The 13,748-nt window shown below is 47.9% G+C and overlaps 1 non-coding gene and 1 pseudogene across 1 annotated transcript; one reads left to right on the top strand and one right to left on the bottom strand.

Moving 5' to 3' along the window:
* Positions 1-4,921: 4,921 nt before the first annotated feature.
* On the top strand, positions 4,922-5,025 carry LOC112134509 (small nucleolar RNA U13). Its single transcript, XR_002915925.1, has one exon. It is a non-coding gene; the product is annotated as a small nucleolar RNA U13 (small nucleolar RNA).
* Positions 5,026-9,403: 4,378 nt separating this feature from the next.
* LOC100937428 (protein transport protein Sec61 subunit alpha-like) lies at positions 9,404-9,855 on the bottom strand (annotated as a pseudogene).
* Positions 9,856-13,748: the final 3,893 nt, after the last annotated feature.

The raw sequence follows: 13,748 nt of genomic DNA on the forward strand, positions 1-13,748 counted from the left end.
CCACATGGATATTTAGCTAACAGTTGGAGAAAAAAGAAAAAAAAATAGAGGTGATACCTAACCCAGAGTAGAGAGATTGGGAACACCATCTGGAGAAATTATGTCTAAACTGAGACCAGACTGATAGATAAATAGGAAGCAATTAGGCAAAGGGTTTAGTATTGTAGGCAGAGGCAACAGTATGAAAGCCTGGAGGCAAGGGAAAAAATTATGTTCTGAAGACTGAAAGTAGCTGAAGGATAGAGTTGACGTTGGGTAGGAGTAAGAAATGAAGCTAAACAGTGTTTAACCCATCTTTGTGACCTCATGCCCTTACCTGATACATAGTGGGTGCTTAGCAAATGTCTTAAGTGACATGTTTCTTCGTTCTTTAGTCTTCAAAAAAAAAAAAAAGTCTAGTTTAACATGAAATGGCTTGGGCAGGGAAGGTGGCTAGAACAGAAATAAGAAATGATTGTAATAATCGTGGTGAGGAGTGATGGTAGCCTGGAGTAAAGTGTTGGCGGTGGGCATGGAGATAGAGAGGTATTTAGGAACTTAGGAGGAAGAATCTTGATACGGTGATTACTTAAGCTGCAAGGTATGACAAGAGGGAAGAAAACCCAGGCTTTTGAGATATGGAACCTAAAGGAAGAAATGGCTTTTATGGAAACAGAAAAGGATACGAGGATGAAGATGAGTTTAATCTTAGCCATGTTGAATATTGAGGCACTTAACAGACAGCCAAGACCAGCAGGCTGCAGCATGTGTGGGACTGAAGCCCAGGGGGTGGGTTGAAAATCCAGATTTGAGAGTTGTCAGTTTCTAGTTGGTGGCTAAAGACAAAGGAGTGATTGAGATGTGCATCTTTAAGCACCAAATAAATGCACCAGAGATGTCGAATATTGTTAGAATAATACATTTGAAATAAAATATTAGAAATACGTGAAATATTTAAAATACCAAAACCCCTATAAATTTTGTCATTAGGCACAATGGTAACCCTAGGAAAACTGGACTCTAATGCAAAGTTTAATGAGACCAAACCCACCCCCAACAAAAAGAGCCCCGACTCCTTCCTTCTGCAAGCAAGCTAAATATGGATTCTCTGAAGGAAAGAAGGAAAGAGATAATGAGTGTTTCTTTTACTTTTTTTTTTTTTAATTTATGAAGTATTTATTGATCATTCTTGGGTGTTTCTCGGAGAGGGGGATATGGCAGGGTCATAGGATAATAGTGGAGAGAAGGTCAGGAGGTAAACACATGAACAAAGGTCTCTGGTTTTCCTAGGCAGAGGTCCCTGCGGCCTTCTGCAGTGTTTGTGCCCCTGGGTACTTGAGATTAGGGAGTGGTGATAACTCTTAAAGAGCATGCTGCCTTCAAGCATCTGTTTAACAAAGCACATCTTGCACCGCCCTTAATCCGTTTAACCCTGAGTTGACACAGTACATGTTTCAGAGAGCAGGGGGCTGGGGGAAAGGCCATAGATCAACAGCATCCCAAGGCAGAAGAATTTCTCCTAGTCAGAACAAAATGGAGTCTCCTATGCCCACCTCTTTCTACACAGACACAGCAACAATCTGATCTCTCCTTCCTTTCCCCACACCTCCCCCCCTTCTCTTCAACAAAACCGCCATCGTTCTCATGGCCCGCTCCCGATGGTCGCTGTCTCTTCGGAGCTGTTGGGTACACCTCCCAGACAGGGCGGCCGGGCAGAGGCGCTCCTCACCTCCCAGACGGGGCGGCCGGGCAGAGGCGCTCCTCACCTCCCAGACGGGGTGGCCGGGCAGAGGCGCTCCTCACTTCCCAGACGGTGTGGCGGCTGGGCAGAGGCGCTCCTCACTTCCCAGATGGGGCAGCCAGGCAGAGGCGCTCCTCACTTCCTCCCAGATGGGGTGGCCGGGCAGAGGCGCTCCTCACTTCCCAGACGGGGCCGCCGGGCAGTTCCTCCCAGACGGGGTGGCGGCCAGGCAGAGGCGCTCCTCACTTCCCAGAGGGGGCGGCCGGGCAGAGGCGCTCCTCACTTCCCAGACGGGGCGGCGGCCAGGCAGAGGCACTCCTCACTTCCCAGACGGGGTGGCGGCCAGGCAGAGGCGCTCCTCACTTCCCAGAGGGGGCGGCCGGGCAGAGGTGCTCCTCACTTCCCAGACGGGGTGGCCGGGCAGAGGCGCTCCTCACTTCCCAGACGGGGCGGCCAGGCAGAGGCGCTCCTCACTTCCTCCCAGACGGGGTGGCGGCCGGGCAGAGGCGCTCCTCACTTCCCAGATGGGGCAGCCGGGCAGAGGCGCTCCTCACCTCCCAGACAGGGCGGCAGGGCAGAGGCGCTCCTCACCTCCCAGACGGGGTGGCCAGGCAGAGGCGCTCCTCACTTCCCATATGGGGTGGCGGCCGGGCAGAGGCGCTCCTCACTTCCCAGATGGGGCAGCCGGGCAGAGGCGCTCCTCACTTCCTCCCAGACGGGGTGGTGGCCAAGCAGAGGCGCTCCTCACTTCCTCCCATACGGGGTGGTGGCCGGGCAGAGGCGCTCCTCACTTCCCATATGGGGTGGCGGCCGGGCAGAGGCGCTCCTCACCTCCCAGACGGGGTGGCAGCCGGGCAGAGGCACTCCTCACCTCCCAGACGGGGTGGCGGCCGGGCAGAGGCGCTCCTCACTTCCCAGATGGGGCAGCCGGGCAGAGGCGCTCCTCACTTCCTCCCAGACGGGGTGGCGGCCAGGCAGAGGCGCTCCTCACTTCCCAGACGGGGCGGCCGGGCAGAGGTGCTCCTCATCTCCCAGACGGGGCAGCCGGGCAGAGGTGCTCCTCACTTCCTCCCAGACGGGGTGGCAGCCGGGCAGAGGCGCTCCTCACCTCCCAGACGGGGTGGCAGCCGGGCAGAGGCGCTCCTCACCTCCCAGACGGGGCGGCCAGGCAGAGGCACTCCTCACTTCCTCCCAGACGGAGCAGCCGGGCAGAGGTGCTCCTCACCTCCCAGACGGGGCGGCCGGGCAGAGGCGCTCCTCACTTCCCAGACGTTGGGTGACTGGGCAGAGGCGCTCCTCACTTCCCAGACGGGTCAGCCGGGCAGAGGCGCTCCTCACATCCCAGACGATGGGCGGCCAGGCAGAGACGTTCACCACTTCCTACACGGGATGGCGGCCGGGCAGAGGCGCTCCTCACTTCCCAGATGGGGCGGCCGGGCAGAGGGGCTCCTCACATCCCAGACGATGGGCGGCCAGGCAGAGACGCTCCTCACTTCCTAGATGGGGTGGCGGCCGGGCAGAGGCTGTAATCTTAGCACTTTAAGAGGCCAAGGCAGGAGGCTGGTAGGTGGAGGTTGTAGCGAGCCGAGATCACGCCACTGCACTCCAGCCTGAGCAACATTGAGCATTGAGTGAGCGAGACTCCGTCTGCAATCCCAGCACCTTGGAAGGCCGAGGCAGGCAGATCACTCGAGGCCAGGAGCTGGAGACCAGCCCGGTCAACACAGCGAAACCCCGTCTCCACCAAAAATACAAAAACCATTCAGGCGTGGCGGCGCGCGCCTGCAATCCCAGGTACTCGGCAGGCCGAGGCAGGAGAGTCACAGGAGCTCGAGGCAGGGAGGTTGCAGCGAGCAGTACAGTCCAGCTTCAGCAACAGAGGGAGACCGAAGAAAGGGGAGAGGGAGAGGGAGAGGGAGAGGGAAAGGGAGAGGGAGAGGGAGAGGGAGAGGGTGTTTCTTTTACTGACTTGGGGTGAGATTATCCAAAGATTGAGGGCTGTACCTCAAGCACTCCAGTTCTTTACAGGCAATACCATGAAACCTTCCATAAAAGCTTTGATCTGGCCAGGCGAGGTGGCTCACACCTGTAATCCCAACACTTTGGGAGGCAGAGGTGAGTGGATCACCTGAGGTCCGGAGTTCAAGACCAGCCTGGCCAACATGGCGAAATCCCATCTCTACTAAAAATGCAAAAATTAGCCAGGTGTGGTGGCATGCGCCTGTAATCCCAGCTACTCAGGAGGCTGAGGCAGGAGAATCACTTGAACCTGGGAGGCGGAGGTTGCAGTGAGCCAAGATTGCGCCACTGCACTCCAGCCTGGGCAACAGAGCAAGATTCTGTACCCCCCACCCCCTGCCAAAAAAAAGCTTTGATCTGCCACGAGATGGAACCCATGATTTGTGATGAACCTCAGGTTACAATAATAAGCATAGGTTGTGGCCCCACAGAGGCCTCCTTAATTCTCTTCTAGCCTCTTGACACCCACCCCACCCCACCCCACATCATCCTCCAACCTCAGGGTAAAGTGAACCACTGCACTTTGCAGAGAAGTTGCAAAGGCAGTGTGTCAGAGGCCAGTGGTTTTACTCTAATACCCATTGTTTTCTTTCCTAGAGTTCTTTGAAGAAATAGTCTTTTTTTCTTAAGCTAATTCAAATTAAGTTTCTGTCACTTCCACCAAGAATTTTGAAGTCCAACTTCATCAAAATCTTAGCTTGACTTACCATAACAAAATACCAGCTTGAAGAAGGGAAATTTATTTTCTTACAGTTTTGGAGGCTGGAAGTTCGAGATCAGGGTACCAGCCTGATCAAGTTCTGGAGAGGGCCCTCTTCCTGGCTTGCAGATCACCACTTTCTTGCTCCTCTTCTTGTAAGGCCACAGTCCTCTTGGATTAGGGCTCTACCTTATACCTCATGTGACCTTAATTACCTCCTAAAGACACTATGTCTGGATACAGTCACATTGGGGGCTAGGGTGTCAACATATGAATTTTGGGGGGACACAACTCAGTCCATAGCATCTGTCATTATGCCCACTGGCCTTGAAGAGTTAGTAGAAGGCCCTCATCCTTGCCCAAAAGAATACGATAACATCAGACTTCTTTGGTACACAGATTATAGTAAAAGTTCAGGCAAAGCCATGCTGACTGCACCAGGGACAGGGACATGTTATGCTTCACTGAAAGACAATACCTTGATTCTTTTGTAGTTGATAAGCATGATGACTGGAGTTTCATGTGCATGTGTGAGACGTACCTCCCTCCAACCTTGTTACCACATCTGCACATTACCTGCCTGATGTGAACAAAAGAAAAGAAAGATTTTTTTTTTAAAGACGATGCCTTTGAATTGGATTTCACAGCTCCCTGCTAGGAAAACAAGCAGTCACAATTTTCTCAGGTAGTAACAGGACACTTATAGGATAAAAAGATGTATGCGTAAGAATGTTCATCCTAGTGTGGTTTCCCCTAATGAAAAAGTAGAAATATCCTCAATGTCCATCAATAGGCATCTTGATGTCCATCAAGAACTTTAGGATATACGCATGCTTTGGATACTAGGCAGCCACTGAAAACCAAGCAGAAACGACTCTCATTAATTTTGTTACATATGGTAATGATATTGGGGCTACATAGGAAAATGTCCTTACTTATTTAGAGGTACAGACAGTCCCCGACATGATTTTTTGACTTCACAGTGGTGCAAAACAGCTACTTGTGGGGGCTGAGGCAGAAGAATCACTTAAGCCAGGGAGGTTGAGGCTGCGGTAAGCCGAGATCGCACCACTGCACTTCAGCCTGGGTGACAGAGTGAGACCCCGTCTCTAAAAAAAAGAAAGAAAGAAAGGAAAAGAAAAACAAAAATCATAAATTGAAAATGCGCTTTTTATGTGTGAGATAGGGTCTCACTCTGTCACCCAGGCTGGAGTAAAGGAGCACAATCTCAGCTCACTACAGCCTCAACCTCCCACACTCAAGTGATTCTCCTGCCTCAGCCCCTCAAGTGGCGGGGACCACAGGCAGGCACCACCACACCCGGCTAATTTCTTTTTACTTTTGGTAGAGAGGAGGTTTCACCATGTCGCCCAGGCTGGTCTCAAACTCCTGAGTTCAAGCAATCCACCCACTTTGGCTGCCCAACATGCTGGAATTACAGGTGTGAGCCACTGTACCCGGTCTGCACTTTTGACTTACAATACCTTCAATGTACTATGGTTTTGCATATCCTAAAATACTTAGGCGCAATGTAGTATAATAAAGAATATATCAAGTCTTCATCCCCCGTTCCTGGCACAGTGCTTCAAATGCTCTTGAAATTTTCCAAGCGATGGCAATGCCTTCATTACAGTAATTAAGTGACTCTGTGCAGACCCCTAGATAACTTCAGGATAGGTTTGGTGACCAGAAAGACCAACCATGTGTTTAGAAGGTTGGGACTCTGGGCCCATTGGAACGCTGGTAGGAACTCTAGGAGAGAGAGGAGCTTAAGATGAGTTCAATCATGTGGCCAATTGTTTAATCAAACATGCCTACACCTTGAAACCCCAGCAAAAACTCTAAACACAAAAGTTCAGTGGCTGTTCCTAGTTTAACACATTGGTGTGCTGAAATGGTGATGCCCCGTGATTCCAGGAGAGGGGATGGAAACTCTGTCTTCCTCCCAGGCCTCTAACAATGTTTTTTTTTTTTTTTTTTTTTTTTGAGATTTTTTGAGATGGAGTCTCACTCCATCACCCAGGCTGGAGTACAGTGGTGCGATCTCAGCTCACTGCAACCTCCACCTCCTGGGTTCAAGCAATTCTCCTGCCTCAGCCTCCCAAGTAGCTGGGATTACAGGTACACACCAACACGCTCAGCTAATTTTTTTATATTTTTAGTAGAGACGGGGTTTCACCATGTTAGCCAAGCTAGTTTCAAACTCCTGACCTCAAGTGATCCATCTGCCTCTGCCTCCCAAAGTGCTACGATTACAGGTGTGAGCCACCACTCCCGGCCATGTTTTATAATAAAACTTTAATCATAAGTATTATGCTTTCCTGAGTTCTGTGAGTTGTTCTAGCAAATTATCAAGCATGTGGGGACTGTGGGAACCCCTGAGTTTGCAGCCAGTTGGTCAAAAGTGCAAGTGCTTAGGGACATCCCAAAGTGAGGCTGATGTCTGAAATGAGAGCATCTTATAAAAGACTAAGCCCTTAATGCCATGGAGTCTGATACTAACTCTGGGTAAATAACATCAGAATTGGGCTGGGCATGGAGGCACATGCTTATAATCCCAGCACTTTGGGAGGCCGAGGCAGGTGGATCATTTGAGCTCAGGAGTTTGAGACCAGCCTGAGCAACATGGCGAAACCCCATCTCTACAAAAAAAAAAAAAAAAAATTAACCAGGAGTGGTGGTGAGCACCTGTGGTCCCAACTACTGGGGAGGCTGAGGTGGGAGGATCACCTGAGCCTGGGAGGCAGAGGTTGAAATGAGCCAAGATCGTGCCACTGCACTCCAGCCTGAACAAGAGCGAGAACCTGTCTCAAAAAAAAAAAAAAAAAAGTTGCTGTTTTTTAAATAACCAACAGCACTTTGAATTGAATTATAGCTCACTTAGTTGGGGTGGAAACAGAACAGGTAACCTGCTCATCATGTCTATAATTGAGTTTAACATATATAAACAAAAAGAAGGTAAAGCAAATATGGCAAAATAATAATGTTATAGGGAATAAATAAATGTGTTTACCATTCTCTCTACTTTTCTATATGTTTAAAGTTTTCCATATTAAAATAAATTGCTTGATGACTCATGACATAGAAAAAAATAAAAGCTAGAAACAAAATTGTATCAGTTTTTGTTTATTGATATAAAAAGATATCTCAGAAATATTATTGGAAAAGAAACAGGTTATGAATCAGCCTGTAAAAATGCTTGTTGATACAAAAACATATTTGTATATTGGCAAAGAGAGGGGTTTGGAAGAATAGACAACAAAATGTTAACAATGGTTATCTCTGGTGATGAGATTTTGAGTGGTTTATATTTTCTTTCTTTCTTTTTTTTTTTTAAGACAGAGTCTCCCTCTGTCGCCCAGGCTGGAGTTCAGTGGCGCCTTCTCGGCTCACTGCCATCTCCACCTCCCAGGTTCAAGCAATTCTCCTGCCTCAGCCTCCCGAGCTGGGATTACAGGTGCTCACCACCACACCTGGCTAATTTTCTATTTTTAGTAGAGATGGGGTTTCACCATGTTGGCCAGGCTGGTCTCGTTCTCCTGACCTCAAGTGATCCACCTGCCTCGGCCTCCCAAAGTGCTGGGATTACAGGTGTGAGCCACTGCGCCCAGCCGGTTTATATTTTCTTTTTTGTGTTTTTCTTCATGGCACTATCACCACTTGACACATTCCATACTTGTGTTGTTTTTAGCTACTCCCTTCATTAAAGTGTAAGTTCCCTGATGAGAAAAGAAAATAGCTTTAATCTGAGGAATGAGAATTATTTTAAATTATCAGGCGCAGAGAGGCATGAAAATGAGATAACAATCACGCCCTACTTCCCCATTTTGAACTATGTATTCGTCTCTTGAAACTGCTTGCTATTGCCACAAGTAGCTGAAAATTAACTAAAATTAACCTAATAATGCCATACCTGACACCATAACCCACATTCTGTAGCTTAACAGTGTATGGCACTCAATAGTCAATGTTATTTCTATAAACCAATTAGAATTTTTGACAGATAACTTTGTATCGGCCTACTAGCTTTTCCCCTTTTTTGACTTTAAAAACCTGCTATAATAAAGGCCAAATGGAGCTCATATCCAAGGGTACTTGGGTCTGAGACTTCTGGGCAGCTCTTCTCACTTTGTCTCAAATAAATTCTTTCTGAGACAGGGTCTTTCTCTGTCACCCAGGCTAGAGAGCAGCAGCGCAATCATGGCTCACTGCAGCCTCAAACTCCTGGACTCAAGTAATACCCCTGCTGAGTAGCTCCTACCAAGTAGCTGGGACTACAGTTGTGCACCACCATGCCCAGCTAATTTTTAAATTTTTTGTTGTTGTTGTTGAGATGCAGTCTTGTTTTGTTGCCAGGGTTGGTCTTGAATTCCTTGCCTCAAGCGATCCTCCCACTTCAGCCTCCCAAAGTGCTGGGATTACAGGCATGAGCCACTTTGCCTGGCCTCTAGTAAACTCTTCAAATTATATTTTGTGTCTCTGCCTCTTTCATTTAGGTCAACAATGCAAACAGAAACTCTGTGTTGGTCACTGCCATATCCCCAGTGCTTTGAACAGTGGCTGGAATATGGTAGACAGAAAACAAATAGTTGTTGAATGCATTAATAAGGTTCACATCATTTGAATCCTTTTTTTTATAGACAGGTTCTTGCTCTGTTGCCCAGGCTGGAGTGCAGTGGTGGGATCATAGCTCTCACAGCCTCAAACTTCTGGATTCAAGTGATCCTCCCACCTCAGCCTCCCAAGTAGCTGGAACTACAGGCCTGTGCCATTATGCTAATTTTTTAAATTTTTTGTAGAGATAAGATCTCGCTATGTTGCCCAGGCTAGTCTCAAACTCCTGGCCTCAAGTGATCCTCCTGCCTCAACCTCCCAAAATTCCAGGATTACAGGCGTGAGCCATCATGCCCAGCCTGAATTTTTTCTTTATAGTGATTGTTTACATTTATTATAGTTTTTAAAAATTAATTTATTTTTTTAATTCCAGCACCCATTTCAGAAGGGTCCCTGTACATCCCTGTCATCACATACACGATAACTGGCCAATAGTAATGATCATGTGAAGTAACTTTTGGGCTTCATTGACGAGAGCTTGGTCTTTTGGGGTGCCACCAACTTCAATTATCTTGGCACCAGCCAAGAGTTGCATTATAAGGCCAGACATGACAATGGGAGAGATCCCCAGCTCCATCAATGTGCCTCTGTTAGAGGCTAGAATCACTCTCATCCAATAGAAAGGGTCAACTGAATCTGAAGACATGATACCAAATAGGGGAATCTGGCAGCACACTAAGATAAAGAGGGCAATAGCGGTCCACAGCATTTTCTCCTTAAACTGAATCCTCCTCTCCAGCTTCTGAATTTCCAGCAGGATGACACGGAAGGGCTTGATGACTTGCAGAAATTTGATCACCATGGCGGCGGCTACTCAGGCTCTGGGTCCCGCTTCAGCTCAGCTCTGTTCCGCGTGAGGCGACGCTGCCCGCAGCCCAGCCTGTTCCACTGCACAACTAAAGAGAGAGTCTGGCTGTGTTGCCCAGGCTAGCCTTGAATACCTGAGCTCAAGCGATCCTCCTGCCTCAGCCTCTTAAGTAGCTGGGACTACAGGCACAGGCCGCCACCCAGTGATTACTTACATTCTTAACAAGCGTATTTTATCAAAAACAACACAGCTGGAGTTCCCCTGCCCCCCAAAACAATGACACTATAAACTTGAAGTTATAATTGTCAGGGGGCAGTGTTGGCTGAATCTTGGTGGCTGTTTGTGGAGAAAAGGCCACATGGCACCAACCTCTCCTGACTCAACTTCTCCTGACTTACCAGCCCTCAGGGCACGTACTCTAGACCAAATTCCTGCAGCTGCACAACCTAAGACAGCCAGAAATCCAGCACCAAACACATTTCTTTTCCCTCAATTAAACCCAATTCAGGGTTTGCGTGCTGAGGACAGCATCTGCCTTTGTCTGGCTCTTCAGCTCAGAACCACCCTGAGTCATAGCCAGCATTTCACTGGATTTCAATTGCAAAGCAAATGCAAACTGGTGGGAGGGGCTAGAAGTGGAGGACACTGAACCGAGATCTTGAACTTCCATGAATCATGATGTTATGGAATTTTTTTTAAGGAATCAGAGAGACCAGTGGGGTTCAGGAGGATATTTATTATTTAGGTGCACTGGCTCAGTCAGATTAACATCCAAAGGACTGAGCCTTGAAGAAAGAGTTAAGTTACCTTTTAAGCATTTCGTAGGGTGGGGGGAGATCTGTGCAGGGGAAAGTATAATACAAAAGCGAGAAGCAAAGACAGTTATTCAATTAATTGAGACATGCATTACATCATTTGTTACTTTTCAAGGAAAAACATGTTTTACTACTTGAGTTTATCCGTCTAGTGACCTTGCAACTGCATAGCTAGGGAAACAGGGTTTTCACAATGCCTGGGAAAGGAGGAGAGATAAGGCTTACTAGACACAGAAAAATAGGCAGTTAATTTTTAAAGGACTCCAGCTCTTTTTCTTTCTTGGGGGAATTGGGTTTTCTTACATACAGCTGAGTTTCTGCTTACACGCTCTTTAATTTCTTTTAATTCCTGTTTCAATGAGAGCACAAATTAACTGCCTACACCCACAAGGAGCCTTGCTCGAAGATTTTCTGAGGGACGGTTGTGACATGCTGGGGTGGGAAAGTACTAAGTAGGTCTGCATTCTTCTGAACATAAACAGAGTGAAATTCATTTCAGAAAAGGAAATATGATACAGAGAACCCCGGGGAAAGAGAATAGAAAAAAAAAATCCTAATTCAGTAAAAGGAGCACCAAACTACCCCGACCCCATCTCTCTTATCACACTCAAAGGCTTTCCTCGACGGTTTTCTCTTTGGAATCCAGATGTAGAGGAGGGAGAAAAGTAGCTTTCACCCAAAAAAGATTAATTTGTATAATTCATATTATATCCAGTTTATTGATACCCAGCCCTGAAGTATACTTCAGGGTGCTGAGCAATGCATTGGTGCTGGTGTGATCTGGCCGAACTGCCGGACAACCAGGCTGATGGATCAATGCTCTTCTCCCACAAATACAAAAAGCACCGCTGACTGTAAGGGGAAAAGTGACTCTCTCGTACAGCACTAGGAAGAGAGCTGTCCTAAAAACCAGACTCCTTGGTGCCAATCCCAACACCACTTCTCTCCAGCCAGGTGACTCCAGCCAAATAACTACCTTCCTAAGGTGGATTCCCCTACAAAAAGGGGAACAAGACACAGTGACTCACACTTGTAATCCCTGCACTTGGGAAGGCCAAGGTGGGAGGATGGCTTGAGCCCAAGACTTGAAGACCAGCCTGGGCAACATAGTGAGACCCTGTCTCTGCAAAAAATAAAAAAATTAGCCAGGCAATATGGCACGAGCCTGTAGTCCCAGCTACTCTGGAGGTTGAGGTGGGAAGATCCTTGAGCCTGGGAGGTCAAGGCTTCAGTGAGCTGAGCTGTGATCACGCCACTGCACTCCAGCCTGGGTGACAGAGTTAGATGCCCCTCCAAAAAAAAAAGCGGGGCATTGGGAGGCAGGTGCTCATAATACCTACCAATCTGACACACAGGAAAACCAGATAATGTGAAAGGGCCTTGGAATTGGTTCACTGTAAACAACTATAAAATGATGAAACACTGTTTTACAAATATGTGGAGTCAGTAACTTCTGGTCTTAGATATAATATTTAGAAATAATTCACAGAATCTGGGCACCATGACTCACACCTGTAATCCCAGGACTTTGGGGGGCCGAGGCAGGTGGATGACTTGAGGCCAGGAGTTTGAGGCCAGCCTGGCCAACATGGTGAAACCCCGTCTCTACTAAAAATACAAAAATTAGCTGGGCATGGTGGCAGACGCCTGTAATCCCAGCTACTCGGGAGGCTAAGGCTGGAGAATTGCTTGAACCTGGGAGGAAGAGGTTGCAGTAAGCCGAGATGGAGCCACTGCACTCCAGCCTGAGCGACAAGAGCAAAACTCAGTCTCAAAAAAAAAAAAGGGAAATAATTTATAGATTTTTACGAAAACCCAATAGCCCTTTGGAACACCGGAGGAATCGTGTATTTAGTGAGTTACCAAGTCAGGAAACAAGACAAAGTCTTGGCTACTCCACCAGCCAAGCACCCGAGACCACTGTCACATTACCACACTGCCTGCAGCTTCCTGCTTCCTGGGGCCAAACTGCTTGCCAGCCAGCTATTGCTTCCTGAAGAATTTAGATATTTACATCCATCCATAACTCTCCCCTTCCCTGTCAGTCTGCTTAATGGGTACTGAGTACGTACCTGCTCTGGTTCCACTCCACTGCATTTAGACCCCAGAGGCTCTTTCCCTGAACAAACTCAAAGCCCTCATCGATGTCCTCCAGCGTTCTAGATCTCTCTGCAGCCTCCAATTTCCCTCTTCCTCCAATGCCCAAATCCTCACCTTCCAGGACTCCAACTTCCAGGACTCATTCCTCTCCGGTTGTCGCTCTGATTCTTAATCACGGCTATCAACCCATTGCACATGAAATCACCTGGGGGACTTTTAAAAATACCAATGCCTGGGTGCCTTCCTAGAGCAATCAAATCAGAAACTCTGGGGCTAGGTCTGGAGTGCCAATCTAGGTATTTTAAAGCTCCCTGGTGATTCTAATGTGCAACTGTGTTGATAGGCATGCCTTCATTTTGTTACAGAAGAAATTTCTCAATGGGAGAGCCACTGGCATTCGGGGGAATTCTTCCTTGTGCAAGGAAGCACTGCAGCCTGTCACTAACACATCCCAGTCATAGCGGTAGCCAAAAATACATTAAACAACTTCACATGCCCTTAGTGAGAATCTCATCAACTCTTCTTCCTTTTGTGCACTTCCTAAGAGTCAAAGCATACATACCCCACAGCTGTTCAGGTTTTTGGTTGCTTTTTTGAGACAGGGTCTTGCTCTGTCACCCAAGCTGGACAGTGGTAAGATCTCAGCTCACTGAAGCTTTGACGTTCTGGGTTCAAGCAATCCTCCACCTCAGCCTCCCAAGTAGCTGGGACCACAGATGCATGCCCCTATGCCTGGCTTATTTTTAAATTTTTTCCAGAGACAAGATCTTCCTATGTTACCCAGGCTGGTCTTGAACTGAACTCAAGCGATCCTCCTGCCTCAGCCTCCCAAAGCACTGGGAGTACAGGCATGAGGCACCATGCCCAGCTGGCTCTTCAGTTCTTTTTTCTTTCTTTTTCTTTTTTTTTTTTTTTTCGTGAGATGGAGTCTTGCTCTTGTCACCCCAGGCTGGAGTGCAATGGCGTGATCTT

Source organism: Pongo abelii, chromosome 6 (genome assembly GCF_028885655.2).
Source record: "Pongo abelii isolate AG06213 chromosome 6, NHGRI_mPonAbe1-v2.0_pri, whole genome shotgun sequence".
NCBI lineage: Eukaryota > Metazoa > Chordata > Mammalia > Primates > Hominidae > Pongo > Pongo abelii.